Source organism: Acartia tonsa, chromosome 10, assembly GCF_053477335.1.
Source record: "Acartia tonsa isolate MP-2025a chromosome 10, ASM5347733v1, whole genome shotgun sequence".
NCBI lineage: Eukaryota > Metazoa > Arthropoda > Copepoda > Calanoida > Acartiidae > Acartia > Acartia tonsa.
Window position 1 is genome coordinate 2,558,091 of NC_137269.1, and position 15,851 is coordinate 2,573,941.

The 15,851-nt window shown below is 30.6% G+C and overlaps 1 long non-coding RNA gene across 2 annotated transcripts; it reads right to left on the reverse strand.

Annotated features, from left to right (window-relative positions):
* Window positions 1–7,673: 7,673 nt before the first annotated feature.
* On the reverse strand, window positions 7,674–8,608 carry LOC145330406 (uncharacterized). Of its 2 annotated transcripts, none has more exons than XR_013883380.1 (3): window positions 8,329–8,608; window positions 8,087–8,211; window positions 7,674–7,815 (listed from the first exon to the last, which is right to left on the reverse strand). It is a non-coding gene; the product is annotated as an uncharacterized LOC145330406 (long non-coding RNA). The 2 variants fall into 2 exon arrangements; XR_013883379.1 differs by having other exon boundaries at window positions 7,677–7,815; window positions 8,087–8,218.
* Window positions 8,609–15,851: the final 7,243 nt, after the last annotated feature.

Sequence of the window (15,851 nt, forward strand, 5' to 3'; positions counted from 1 at the left end):
TGAAAGGAAAGGGGAATAAAGGGGAAAATAAATTGAATGTGAAGGGTATTTTAAGGGAAGGGGAGTGAAAGGAAAGGGGACTAGAGGGGAAGAAAAATTTAATGTGAAAGGTATTTTAAGGGAAGGGAAGTGAAAGGAAAGGAGAATAAAGGGGAAAAGAAATTGAATGTGAAGGGTATTTTAAGGGAAGGGGAGTGAAAGGAAAGGGGACTATAGGGAAAGAAAAATTGATTGTGAAGGGTATTTTAAGGGAAGGGGAGTGAAAGGAAAGGGGAGTAAAAAGGAAGAGAAACAGAATAATAAGGGTATTTTAAGGGAAGGGGAGTGAAAGGAAAGAGGAGTTAAATGAAAAGGGCAGTTATAGTTATGGTGTGTGAAAAGGAAGGGAAGGAAAGTGAAAGTGAAGAGAAGTAAGGTGAAAGGGAAGAGAAGGGAAGGGAAGAGAAGAGAAGAGAAGGAGAGTCAAGAAGAAGGGAAGGAAAACGAAGTGAAAGGGAAGGAGAGAAAAGGGGGAATAAAGAAAGTGGGGAGTTAATTGGAAGGTGAACGGGAAGTGAAGGGGAGTGAAAGGAAAGAAAAGGAAAGAAAATGAGAGTAAAGAAAAGGGAAAGGAAGTGAAATGAAAGGAAAGAAAAGAAAAGGAGAGTAAAAGGAAGAGAAGGAGAGTGAAAGGAAAGCAAAGGAATGGGGAGTGAAGGGAAGAGAAAGAAAATGAAATACGTCACACTTAAAATCACCCTAACATGATAGACGTACAGAGAGACAAACCTTTATTATTGAGTTGCTACGCTACATGAACATAGATAAAACGTAATTTTTAAGACCTTCATATTTTATTTACTCTATAAAATGACTAATTTTGCCTTTTAAAGATAAGATTTTTTCAGTAGCAAAGCAAACTTTCAATTTTTTAGATATATATAATGAAAATTTGTGGGAGGGTCAATTCTTGTAAAATGGCGATTTCCCTTCGGAGAACCATATCAGTTCAGCGGTTAGCGATAACCTTTGGTACAGACAGATACAACCACAGATGAACATCCTGTTACTTGTATCTAACGATATTGTCAGTCTGACTGCAAGAAAAGTTTTAGATTTTACTCGGATATTACCACAGATAGAAGTCTGAATCTTACTGTGGTGATTTGTTGTGTTGGCATTAGCTCTAAACCTGTATGAGACAGGTTCTTTTATTCGGTGGCTTAAAAACTTCAGGAATTTTTATAAAATTCTGCATTGGTAAATTATTCGCTACACACATAGACACACACACATGCTCACACATACACATACACCCACACACACATGCTCACACACATAGGCGTCCAAGGGGGGGGGGTAATGGGCCATTTGGCACCCCCAAACGATTTTGGGGGTGCCGTAGGCACCCCCAAAATTTTGTGAACAATTACCCCTACCTTGGGGGTGCCGTAGGCATTCCCAACGATTTTGGGGGGGGTATTTACCCCCCCCAAACCATTTTGGGGGGGTAAATACTCCCCCCAAAATAGAAAATCTCTAACAAAAAAAATTTTTGCTTGCTTCGCGCGCATTTTTAATACTTAATCTTTTATAAAATTTAAATTACCCCCCCAAAAATTTTACCCCAGGGGTAAATTTTGGGGGGGGTAAACAAATTTTACCCCCCGCCAACAGATTTCAGGGGGGGTAATTACCCCCCCCAAGCAAATTTTACCCCCGGGGTAAAAATTTTGGGGGGGGTAAAAAAAATTTGCGGCACGCTTCGTGCGCCATTTTACCCCCCCCCAAAACCAAATTACCCCCCCCTTAAAAAAATTTTACCCCCCCCAAAATAAAAAGCTTGGACGCCCCTGCTCACACATACACCCACACATGTTGTAAGATCATAAAAGACCTGTAGTTTTAATGTTGCATGATCTAGTGAAATGCGAATATGCAATTTATAGTAAAACATAAAACAATTAAGAAAAATAAAACCAATTCAAAATTTAGATAATTTATTACAGTAAGAAAACAATGAAAATCACAAGAGAATAAAATAGTATAAAAGTATAAATATAGAAAGGTTATTAAATATAAAAATTCCCCTTCCAGGACTGGTTTTGAACTCTTGATGTTAAAACTAAAAATAAACCAATTAAAATGCTAAAATAATGACTATTGTGATAAAATATAAAATATTGACCAGTAAAATCTATAGGATAAAACCATAAAATAAGATTAAAACTGGACTAAAACTGGTATAAGACTTAAACATGCTTAATGACCAGATAAAAATAATAATATGATATCACTAAAAATGCGTCAGAATAGCAAATAAAATATGGTTAAAATTAGATAAAAAAATATTTGAGTAAAAATCAAAATCTGCTGTAATTGGAACAAAATCCTACCTACAGATGCCTGATTTGGGTAAAAGAAACTAGACCACTAGACTTGGACTGCACTACAAATCTCAGAAATGGCAGATACACTAAGCCTAGGTAGCTAATATAAAGTAAAATTGTTCTAGATTATTCTATGTACTTAAAGGGCGAATATAGGTTCGATATGATATGAGCTTATATGAAAGGTGCCATTTCATACTTTTAGAATATCTATGCCAAATTTAAAAATTCAAAAAAATCCTTAAGTAGATTTTGCAATTTTCTGTTTCAATTGAACATATGATAAATGAGATTGACGACAAACGGTTTATTTTAGCCCTTTACAAGACTTTTTTTTACTATTTTGCTTAAGTTTGATTGACTATTACAATGGCACGCATCTTAAATGATAATTTAAATGTTTATTATTTTAGATTATATACTCTTTAATTCAATTTTTAAAAAGCGTAGAAATAATTTGCGTAAAAGTTCGCCAATACTTTTGACTAGGGTAAATAATACGTCTTAAAGTTTATTTTCTGTACAAAGATCATTGGTTAATTCTGGAAAATATAAAAACCCTGATGTACGCAATTTTAACACACACACACACGAACCTTAAAAAAACAGGGATTTGAAATCATTCTTCCTCCAAGAAAATTTTATCAATTATCTTTTTTTACTTTTTACATTATTTGATGTTTTTTTAAACTTTTAAATATTTTACTTTATATAATTTGTATTAAGGTAGAAGATGGGTATATTTACCCCTGATTAATTGGTTTCCACGTTATTACGACTATTCTTTAACGAAAACTTTTTAATTCAACCTTGCTACGAAGCCTTGTGTGATGCTAGGGTAATTGAGTTCTTAGGGAACCACACTTATTACATAATATTATCTTGAGTTAGAAAGGTTTTAAGCTATAAACAGACTTATACAATTAGATATGTCAATATCCTTAAGTTATTTATAATCTATATAATGGCACCTTTGAAATAAGCTCATATTATATCAAACCTATATTCGCCCTTTAATATAAAAGAAAGATAAATAAAAATACATTAAGCAATCAGATCCATTTAATTACAACGAATATTGAATGTTTAATGCATATAAAAGAGATAAAATGATTAAAGTACATAAAATAACTAAAACTATAAAATAAGAGTAAAATAAAAAATGTTATAATTAAAATAAGATTAAAAGAGTAAAAGGAATAAAAACTTGATCTCAATTGAAATCAATCAAGAAATGAAATTAAATGAATAAAAATAATAATCAAAATGACATGATATAGTCAAGTGATTAAAATGATATAAAGAGAAGTGATTAAAATGACCAAGAATGGTCAAGTGATCATTAAATGAGTAAAATAAGTAAAGAAGAAGTGATCAAATTGACCAAGAATGATCAACTGATAATGTATTCAAAGATACATTACTATTTATAGGCGATAATAATGTTATTGTTATGATTTTAAAACTAGTTTTGATAATAAAGATATTGACAGTACATGTGTACAGCAATTTTTAAAGTGAAATTAAAATAGTAAAATGATTAAATTAGATTAAAATATAATTAAAATAACCCATTTATATAGATAAAAAGTCGTTGGTATTTTAAAATAATAATTAAGAGAAAACAAAAATATCATGTAAAAAAAATAGACGAACTCTTTGCATCATTTAACATAAATTGAGCTCTTTGTATAATTATAATAAGAAATAAGGTTTTTTGATGAATTTCGGCAAGATATAAAGTCAATTTAATTCAATTCAAATAAAACAATAAAATTAAGCAATATATATTTTGCATATCTCATTTTTTCACACAACATTGGCCCCAAAAAGGATGCAAAATATATTGCTTTACCTGTACTTTAGCAGATACAGCATCATAAGATTCATCAAATCATAGACTAAGTTAAAGACACATAAACTAACCATTGATAACAATATTAACAATATCAAGAGCAGCAAAACTAGCAAGAGTATTTTGAAGATTAATAACAGCCAAGATAAATGAAAAGAGAACACAAAAAGGAGATTCTTTTCAGACAATACACATACTTTGATAATTCAAGGTAGTAACATTAATAAGGAGATCAGCAATACAATCAGGAGTATCTGAGTATTTAATTAAGCCAAGACAATAAAGAATTGAACAAAGAACACACATAAAAAGAGATTTAGGAGAATATACAACTCATATCAATGAGAGTGAAGAACTAAAATGTTGATATAATCCTACAGTTGAATATTCAATTAATAAAAAAGGTAATTTTTATGCTAAGCCTAACAAATCTAGTTCTTTGATTATAACTTGTTTATGCTAAAATGATGATATGAGGGAAGATTAAAACACATTATAAAAAAAACATTAAATATTAAAAGCATTTGCTTAACTCTTAAGATTCATTTAAATTTAGAGTCATTCATTTTCCATAGATTTTAGGAAAATAAAACAAGTAAGATTTCTTTGGTATGTAAAATATATGGGTTTAAATTGATTTCCTTATGTTTTAGAACACATTTATATTGGAATATAATTATTATCTTACAATCCAAATCTAATTGATATAAATCCTTCTTTTCAGTAATAAGAATTAAGTATGAACAAGAACTTTTGAAACTGACACAACAAGATAAAAACATTTGGACAGTAAAAGAGAAAATATCCAAAGTCTAAATATATATACTATTTTTTTATATTTTGAAATTATTTATAAAATTTTTTCAACACTTAAAGGATAAAATGAATATCCAATGTCAAGGATAAAAGTAATACCCTTATTTATTATTTTTAATTATTTGATTAATATCAATGTTTTGACACTTCAAGGATAAAATTAATATCCAATGTCAAGGATAAAAGTAATACCCTTTTAAATTAATATCATTTAATATTAGTATTTATATTTTGACATCTTTGGAATATGCAATAAAATATCTTTGCTAAGGATTAAAGAAATGTTCAAAAATATTGTAAAACAATAGAAAGCAAATTATTTCAATTAACTAAATTTCATACTTTGAATAAGATAAGTATTGTCTAAGGCAATCAATCTAACTCATTAAAATAAAAATAAATATATTCACATTTTAAATATTTGTAAAGGAAAGCATTAAGTATGATAAATTATACTTATATAAGATATTAACACTGGGCTAGTTTAAGCAAAAATATGATAAAATGATTTGAAATTTAAAAAAAAAACATTCTCATTTTCTGTATTTATTATGACAGAACTGAAAAAAAGCATTAAGAGAAAGGAATTAATATTGGTATGAAAATGATACCTATATAAGATATTAACACTGAGTTAGAATAAAAAAATGTTAAAATAGATTTGAATATTAATTAGTTACAAATATAAACATTTTCATTATCTGTTTATATTTTGACTAAACTAAAAAAAAACAAGTATAAATTGGTGCAGTTGCAATAGCATCAAGATCAGGACAAGTAAGCTTCTCAATACCACTTTCTGACTTAAATGAGGAAGCATAATCAAATTAGATATCATTCATTACTTGATATTCTATGTGCAGAATATTTTGAAAACAGAAATCTTTTTTTTGAAAAAAAAATTAAATAAATAAAAAGTAATTAATTAGATTCATTCATACATTAAGTAAGCAAGACATTTTTAATGCAATCATTCTAACTTATTGAATGAGGTATAGAATGTAAGAATTATATTAATATTTGATTTGTCAGAGATAAGAATGATAATCTATGCTATTACAAGCTTTAGCTTATTAATACAATTTTTTTAAAACTTCATTAGCAATATCTAAAAACGTGTTTGATATTTGTGCTGAATATGATAGAAAATAACCATGACATCAGATCACTGATATCAAGATCTTGAAATTTTAGCTTCTCATTAGCTTTAACAAAATCACTTTCTATTTTGATAAGTGAATTAAATAAACATCATTATTCATTTCTTGACATTCCACATGATCAATATTTTTGAATAACTGATTAAGATAATGTTGAATATTCTCCAAACCTTTTGTAAGAAGACTATTAGCAGTAAAACACATTTTACTGAATTTCAAAATGAAAAGGCAAAGATTCAAGCCTGTAATTACAGACTTACCACTGGCCTCAAAGGAAGAGCAAAACAATAGACAATTAGTTCTATCTTTTATGAAGATTATTTCTGCATTTATAGTTCCATTATTAATCAAAGGAAAGTCAAAATTGTTTACATGTGATTGATTTTCCAATTTTGAATCAATTTTCTTATCAATACTTTCATGAGCAGAATCAATAATACAAGCAGAATCATTTTCAAGAACAACATTGCATGAAGAGTTTAGAGGAATATCTAAACTAGCATTTAAAGAAGCTTTTCTAAAATCATAGGAAATAAACAAATCATCATTTTCACTTTGGTCAGATATTTGGGTAATAAGACCCTCAAATATGTAATCATCAGAATTATTTGGTACATCATTTAAAACATCAGAGGATACCTGAATATTAATTGAATCAATAAGTTTGCAATCAGAATCAAAAAGTGGATCATTATTTAGACATTCAGAAGAAATAAAACCTGACTCATCTATCAAGCAATCAAATGGGTAATCATTACCACAATTAGAAGTAATAGTACAATCAACTATCTTAGTAGCATTTGTATCATTTAAATCTAAATTATTGGCTAGTGTATTAATACCAGTATCAGCCTTATCACTAAATTCCTCAATATTTAGCATATCAACAAGCATTTTAAAATTACTTTTTAAAGAAGCCTTAACATCAATATGTATTGATTTATATATGTTATCATGGTCATCATATTGACGTGCTAGAGTAGTAAGTTGTATGGAAATATTTGTAATTCTTCAAGGTCAGATTCACAAATTTTATCATACTTTTCATCAGCAATGATATCATTTATGAATTTTATGTGTACATTTAATTTTTCCTTTAACTTAAGAACAATGGTATGTGTTTTATATGGAAATTGTCTGTTCATACCCCTACTGGGATCAGTAATAGATGCTCTAGTTGTATATGCTTCAATTTTACTTTTCATAAGTGTAAGGAAATGAGAAATTCCTTTTGAAAATTCATAATTTAACGACTGTAATACATCCATTTTGAATATCAGATTTTTCTTAATGTATATTTGTCTAACTACAAAATTGCATTTTCTTTTAAAAATTTACACTAGGTTAATGGTAACTGTAGTTTTAATGTTGTAAGATCATAAAAGACCTGTAGTTTTAATGTTGCATGATCTAGTGAAATGCGAATATGCAATTTATAGTAAAACATAAAACAATTAAGAAAAATAAAACCAATTCAAAATTTAGATAATTTATTACAGTAAGAAAACAATGAAAATCACAAGAGAATAAAATAGTATAAAAGTATAAATATAGAAAGGTTATTAAATATAAAAATTCCCCTTCCAGGACTGGTTTTGAACTCTTGATGTTAAAACTAAAAATAAACCAATTAAAATGCTAAAATAATGACTATTGTGATAAAATATAAAATATTGACCAGTAAAATCTATAGGATAAAACCATAAAATAAGATTAAAACTGGACTAAAACTGGTATAAGACTTAAACATGCTTAATGACCAGATAAAAATAATAATATGATATCACTAAAAATGCGTCAGAATAGCAAATAAAATATGGTTAAAATTAGATAAAAAAATATTTGAGTAAAAATCAAAATCTGCTGTAATTGGAACAAAATCCTACCTACAGATGCCTGATTTGGGTAAAAGAAACTAGACCACTAGACTTGGACTGCACTACAAATCTCAGAAATGGCAGATACACTAAGCCTAGGTAGCTAATATAAAGTAAAATTGTTCTAGATTATTCTATGTACTTAATATAAAAGAAAGATAAATAAAAATACATTAAGCAATCAAATCCATTTAATTACAACGAATATTGAATGTTTAATGCATATAAAAGAGATAAAATGATTAAAGTACATAAAATAACTAAAACTATAAAATAAGAGTAAAATAAAAAATGTTATAATTAAAATAAGATTAAAAGAGTAAAAGGAATAAAAACTTGATCTCAATTGAAATCAATCAAGAAATGAAATTAAATGAATAAAAATAATAATCAAAATGACATGATATAGTCAAGTGATTAAAATGATATAAAGAGAAGTGATTAAAATGACCAAGAATGGTCAAGTGATCATAAAATGAGTAAAATAAGTAAAGAAGAAGTGATCAAATTGACCAAGAATGATCAACTGATAATGTATTCAAAGATACATTACTATTTATAGGCGATAATAATGTTATTGTTATGATTTTAAAACTAGTTTTGATAATAAAGATATTGACAGTACATGTGTACAGCAATTTTTAAAGTGAAATTAAAATAGTAAAATGATTAAATTAGATTAAAATATAATTAAAATAACCCATTTATATAGATAAAAAGTCGTTGGTATTTTAAAATAATAATTAAGAGAAAACAAAAATATCATGTAAAAAAAATAGACGAACTCTTTGCATCATTTAACATAAATTGAGCTCTTTGTATAATTATAATAAGAAATAAGGTTTTTTGATGAATTTCGGCAAGATATAAAGTCAATTTAATTCAATTCAAATAAAACAATAAAATTAAGCAATATATATTTTGCATATCTCATTTTTTCACACAACAACACACACACATGCTCACACATACACATACACCCACACACACATGCTCACACATACACCCACACACACACATGCTCACACATACACATACACCCACACACACATGCTCACACATACACATACACCCACACACACATGCTCACACATACACCGACACACACACATGCTCACACATACACACACACACACACACATGCTCACACATACACATACACCCACACACACACATGCTCACACATTTACATACACCCACACACACATGCTCACACATACACATACCCCCACACACACATGCTCACACATACACATACACCCACTCACACACACACACACACACACACGCACACACACACACACACACACACACACACACACACACACACACACACACAGACAAACAATCTGTTACTTTTCTATAAGGATACAACCAAGTTGTCCTAACTTAACCTGACCTAAATTTATGAGAAAAAATACATTATGTACATTTCTTACAAAACAGAGAATTATATATTATCAGAGTGGAGGAGACAATAGGCTGTAAATTACACTAATACCCAAACTTTTATAGCTACGTTATCTTACCTATTGGCTCTAAAACTTTGGGTACTTGATTTATAATTGATTTATAATTGGTTATTTCCAAACCGAGAATTTTGATCTACAGGAGGGATATTTTGTATTATCATAATTGGATATGTACATTAATTTCTAGTCCATTGTCTTATCCCTTAAGATCCCTGCATATTATAGAGAATTAGAGAGAGAAAGAGAGAGAGAGAGAGAGAGAGTGAGTGAGTGAGTGAGTGAGAGAGAAAGACAGAGACAGAGAGAGAGAGAGAGAGAGAGAGAGAGAGAGAGAGAGAGAGAGAGAGAGAGAGAAAGAGAGAGTAAGACAGAGACAGAGAAAGAGAGAGAGAAAGAGAGAGTAAGACAGAGACAGAGAAAGAGAGAGAGACAGAGACAGAGACAGGGACAAAAAGACAGAGAAGGAGAGAGAGAAAGAGAAAGAAAGAGAGAGAGAGAGAAAAAAGAGAAAGAAAGAAAGACAAATAGAGAACATGAATAAGAGAGAGAGAGAGAGAAAATAGAGAAAACAAGGATGACAACATTCAGTAGTTAATCAGGGAAAATTAATTGGAATTCAAAAAAGCCTATCATCATTTGGGATGAACATCAATTAATCAGCCATTGTCTTGTCCCTTTAGATCCCTGGAGAATAGGTAGATAGATAGAGAGATAGATAGATAGAGAGAGAGAGAGAAAGTGAGAGAGAGATAGTGAGAGAGAGAGAGAAAGAGAGAGAGAGAGAGTGAGAGGTAGAGAGCAAGAGAAAATATAAGGAAGAAAAATAAATAATGGCTAGAACAAAGTTAAAAATAGACACACAGTCCAGGCATCTAAAGGGATAAGACAATAATCGAAGCATTTATTTTTATCCTTAGTGATGAAACACAAAATAACCCCTTCTTTTTTATTAGTGGTTGAAACGTTTAAACCCTCAACTTTAAAAAAACATCCAATCAAAACTCAAGTCTCCAAACTTGTTGAGCCAACGAATAACAAAACGTTATTATAAAACTTTGGGGACCAGTGTAATAAACAGCTCAATGTCCACTCCCCCCTGCATAGAGTCCATAATACTATACAATACTCCTAAAGATACATTTTAGCCAAAGTCTTAATTTTCATTGGTTGGTTTGTTTATGTTCCTAGCATGCATAGGGGTGGATGGGATGAAAGAAACCATTCAAAGAATATAATTTGTATTTAAAATAGATTAAAACCATTCTAAATATTTTAAAGTAACTTTCAAGATCTTATACTTTAAATAAAAACTAGCATTATTTACTAAATAATGATATTTAACCACATTGTGAAATTACTTTTACTCTCTCTCTCTCTCTTTTCATAGCAAACAAGGAAATCTGGCTTCTTTTACCAAACTGTACAGATAGATAATAGGATAGATAGATAGATTGATAAATAGATAGACAGATAAATGGATAGATAGATGGATACGGTGAAGCCTCACATAGGTTCCGGGAGGATTTTAGGCTATTTTTCTGCCCCCTCCTTACCCCTTTGAAGACATAGTCCACTAGATGCTATGGGCGCAGCCCCTGGTATAGATATAAAAGAAAATTAAACACTAAGAATTGTGTAGGTTTATATTCATTATTATTATTTGATAACCTACTATATATCAGAGATCTAAAGGGATAAGACAATGGCCAATAAATTGATATACTTCCCCAATGATGATACACAAAATTACCCGTTCCGTAGATTAAAATTAGTCGTTGAAACGTTTGAACACTCAACTTATTAAAACAACCAATCAAAATTCACTAAAGTCCCCAAGTTGTTAAACCAACGAATAAGTAAGCGTTATTATAAAACTTTGGGAACTAATAAACAGCCCATTGTCCTCTGACTATCTATAATACAAAGTAGAATGATGTCTTCCGTCCGTCTGTCAGTCCCTTAAGATCTCAGTAACCACTGAACCGATCGGATTCTACTCTTCAGGGAATATACCTACTGGTCCTGTGGTAGTTTTAGGATATTTTCTTGGGGGGTGGGACACCCCGAACCCCCCCTAAAAACAAAAAATCCCCCACCAAATTTTTTTAAAAATTATTTAAAATAGTGGTGGAGTGGGGGCTCTCCGGGTAATAAAAGATGTAATTATACCTCTTAGGGCAAAGCCCCTTGAGGCTAGGGGCGAAGCCGCTAGTCTATAAAACAAAGTAGAACAATGTCTGTCTGTTTGTACCAAAGGATCTTACTAACCGCTAAACCGATCAGGTTCTCCTTAACAGAGTAGCTTTCCATAGGTCACGGGAAGATTTATAAATATTTTGGGGGAAGATACCACCACCCTCCCAAGATAAATCGCCCCTAGAAAAAATTATCCCTCCCCATCAAATAATATATTTTCTCAATTTCTCAAGTTTTAAAAAATGAGTTTTGGGATTTAACTTCCCTCTTCCTCAAGTGCCCCAAGAGGCCTCTAGAGGCGAAACCGCTAATATACTACAATGAATTGTAAACAAATGTAATTTAATAACTTCTTATCAATAATGTATCAACTTATACAAATAATTCCTTATAATCATTTTGGGATAGTTGCTGTAAATAATGGCTACAATAATCTATAATACAAAGTAGCTTGATGTCTGTCTGTCCGTCCGTCTGTCTGTCCCTTAATATCTCGGTAACTAGACTGGATTCTACTCTTCAGGGATTATATCTACTGGTCCTGTGGTGGTTTTAAGCTATTTCCTTGGGGGGTGGGACATCCCCAACCCCCCCAAAAAAAACAAGAAAATCCCCCTCAATTTTTTATGCAGTTAATTTAAAATGTGGTTGTTGCAGCACCAATGATACTTAATTTTTTTTTTATTACTATACCTCTTGGGGCAAAGCTCTAGAGGCTAGGGGCGGAGCCCCTAGTAATCCTATTAAATATAGTTAGAAGTAAAAATTTTTTGTCTGAGGCTTAAGATTTCAATAACTGTTAAACTGATTAAGTTCTCCATTTCATTGAAGCTTTATATAGTTCATGGGATAATCTTAGGCTATTATGTTATTTTGATGGGGATGGTTTAATGCTATCATTTATTTCCATGACTTCCCCTTAATATACAGGTCCACTAAAGGCTATACATGTCTAATGATATTAAACAAAATTAACCCTTCTGTTGAGCTTACGAACATATTCATAAAACTTTGGGTTCCTAAGTTATTTAAAGTCCCACCCTCCCTGAAAAATGGAGAGAATTTTTTTATGGGGGGGGGGGTGAATTCAGGATCCGACTTTGTAGAGATCATTTTTTGTACTTTTTTTTCTCGAGTTTAACAAATATTTGTGAAATGTACAGTAAAATTTATTTAACTATAGAATTATGAAATCTATTCCAAATTTTTTTTGTGCATAATTTTTTTTATTTGGGGGAGTGTTAGCCCTCCCCTACTACCCCTTCCCCTCCCCTTTTTGTCTTAAATGAATATACAGGGATGACAACATCCATAAAAGCGAAGCTCTGAAACGGTAGGACAAACGGACATTAACACTTGTATAATGTCAGAACTGAATAATCAGAATGCGAATGTATAAGAGTCAAAGCAAAATTGTAAGTAAATTTGTTAAAACAAGGATGACAACATCCATAAAAGCGAAGCTCTGAAACGGTAGGACAAACAGAAATTAACACTTGTATAATGTCAGAACTGAATAATCAGAATGCGAATGTTTAAGAGTCAAAGCAAAATTGTAAGTAAATTTGTTGAAAAACTGCTTGATACAGGATAATGATTATGGACATACTTACATTTTTAGGACTTGATTATAGAGTTGCTTCGCTTATAATATTGTACTTTGTTGTCTCAGGAATCAGTATACCAAAAATCAGACCAATCGGATAATCACATACAAATTTGTTGTTAAAAATGTAAAAAAAAAATCAACATGTTTAAAATGGACGTACGGACATTCTGGTAATGATTATAGAGTTGCTACGCTTTCTAACTCGTACCTAACTACTAAAGGAATCACCATGCAAAATTTGAAATGGATAGGACAATTACAACATGCCTAAATTAACGAAAAAAACTATTTAAAAAAGTAAAAAAATCAACATATTTAAAATGGACGTACGGACATTTTGGTAATGATTATAGAGTTGCTACGCTTAATAAATCGTACCTAACTACTAAAGGAATCACCATGCAAAATTTGAAATCGATAGGACAATTCTAACATGCCTAAATTAACGAAAAAAACTAATTAAAAAATTTTAAAAAATCAACATGTTTAAAATGGACGTACGGACATTTTGGTAATGATTATAGAGTTGCTACGCTTTCTAAATCGTACCTAACTACTAAAGGAATCACCATGGAAAATTTGAAATCGATAGGACAATTCTAACATGTCTAAATTAACGAAAAAAGCTATCCGTTACGGACGGACGTACGGACGGACGGACGTACGGACGGACGTACGGACGGACGTACGGACGGACCGACCCTAATTATAGAAAAGCTTCGCTTTTAAAAACTGCTTGATACAGGATAATGATTATGGACATACTTACATTTTTAGGACTTGATTATAGAGTTGCTTCGCTTATAATATTGTACTTTGTTGTCCCAGGAATCAGTATACCAAAAAACAGTCTAATCGGATAATTAGGTCACATACAAATTTATTGTTAAAAATGTAAAAAAAATCAACATGTTTAAAATGGACGTACGGACATTCTGGTAATGATTATAGAGTTGCTACGCTTTCTAACTCGGACCTAACTATTACAGTAATCACCATGCAAAATTTGAAATCGATAGGACAATTCTAACATGCCTAAATTAACGAAAAAAGCTATTTAAAAAAGTAAAAAATCAACATGTTTAAAATGGACGTACGGACATTTTGGTAATGATTATAGAGTTGCTACGCTTTCTAAATCGTACCTAATAACTAAAGGAATCACCATGCAAAATTTGAAATCGATAGGACAATTCTAACATGCCTAAATTAACGAAAAAAGCTATCCGTTACGGACGTACGGACGGACCGACCCTAATTATAGAAAAGCTTCGCTTTTAATAATCTCTTTTTTAAAGCAAACGTTTCTATAAACAACATAAATAATCGATGGTGAACAAAAAGGGGAGTGGGGAGGGGGAGTTCTGTACTTAATTCGTAAGCGCTGAGTAAGACTTTACCACGGCCATGTTGTTTAATATATATGAAACGTTTAGAAATTCTTTATATGAGCAACACTGACAAACTAATGGATATAATGTACATGGACATTGATATTATTATTATGACAGGGGAAATTTTATTGTCAATTTAGGTAGCTACTTTAGTCCTCATTTATTAGTCGGTTCTTTCCTCTAGTAGGAGGCGAAGGGATGGGGTAAAAGGCAAAAATATGGTGCAATATACAAGTGATAATAATATATGTATATTGATTATTTGAAACTATAAAAGCGAAGCTTTTCTATAATTAGTGTCGGTCAGTCAGTCCATAACGGATAGCTTTTTTCGTTAATTTAGGCATCTTAGAATTGTCCTATCGATTTCAAACTTTGCATGATGATTCCTATGAGATAGATTTAGCAACTCTATAATCGTTACCACAATGTCCATACGTCCATTTAAAACATGTTGATTTGTTTTACTTTTTTAACTATTTTTTTTTAAAGAAAAATCATCCTATTGATCTGATTTTTTGAATACTGATTCCTATTACAATAAGGTACAATATTTTGAGCAAAGCATCTCTATAATCAAGTCCTAAAAATGTCAGTTTGTCCTTTGACAGAATTGTATTTAAGAAGTTTTGCAACAAATTTACGTATAATTTTGTCAAAACTTATATATTCATATTTTGTATATACAGTTCTGGCACTCTACAAGAGTTAATGTTCGTCTGTCATACTGTTTCAGGGCTTTGTTTTTATGGATGTTGTCTTCCTTGTTTATGACAAGCACAGGGAAGGAGAATTCTAACATGTCTAAATTATTAAAAAGAGCTAACCGTTACGTACAGACAGACTGACGTACAAACCGAATTTATAGAAAGTTTTTGCGTTTACATATATGTATATGCCATAATAGTTATTTATCGAATCGTATCATATACAGCTTTCCGCGGATATAAAAATGTACAATTATTGCAAAACTGGTTTTTATATTATGAATGTACATTTTCATATTTGTAGAGAAACTGGATATAATACAAAACGATACATGATATTTCAGTATGGCTTATAACTAGTTCTAATCCAGCGGATATTAATCGGTTATGAATCCA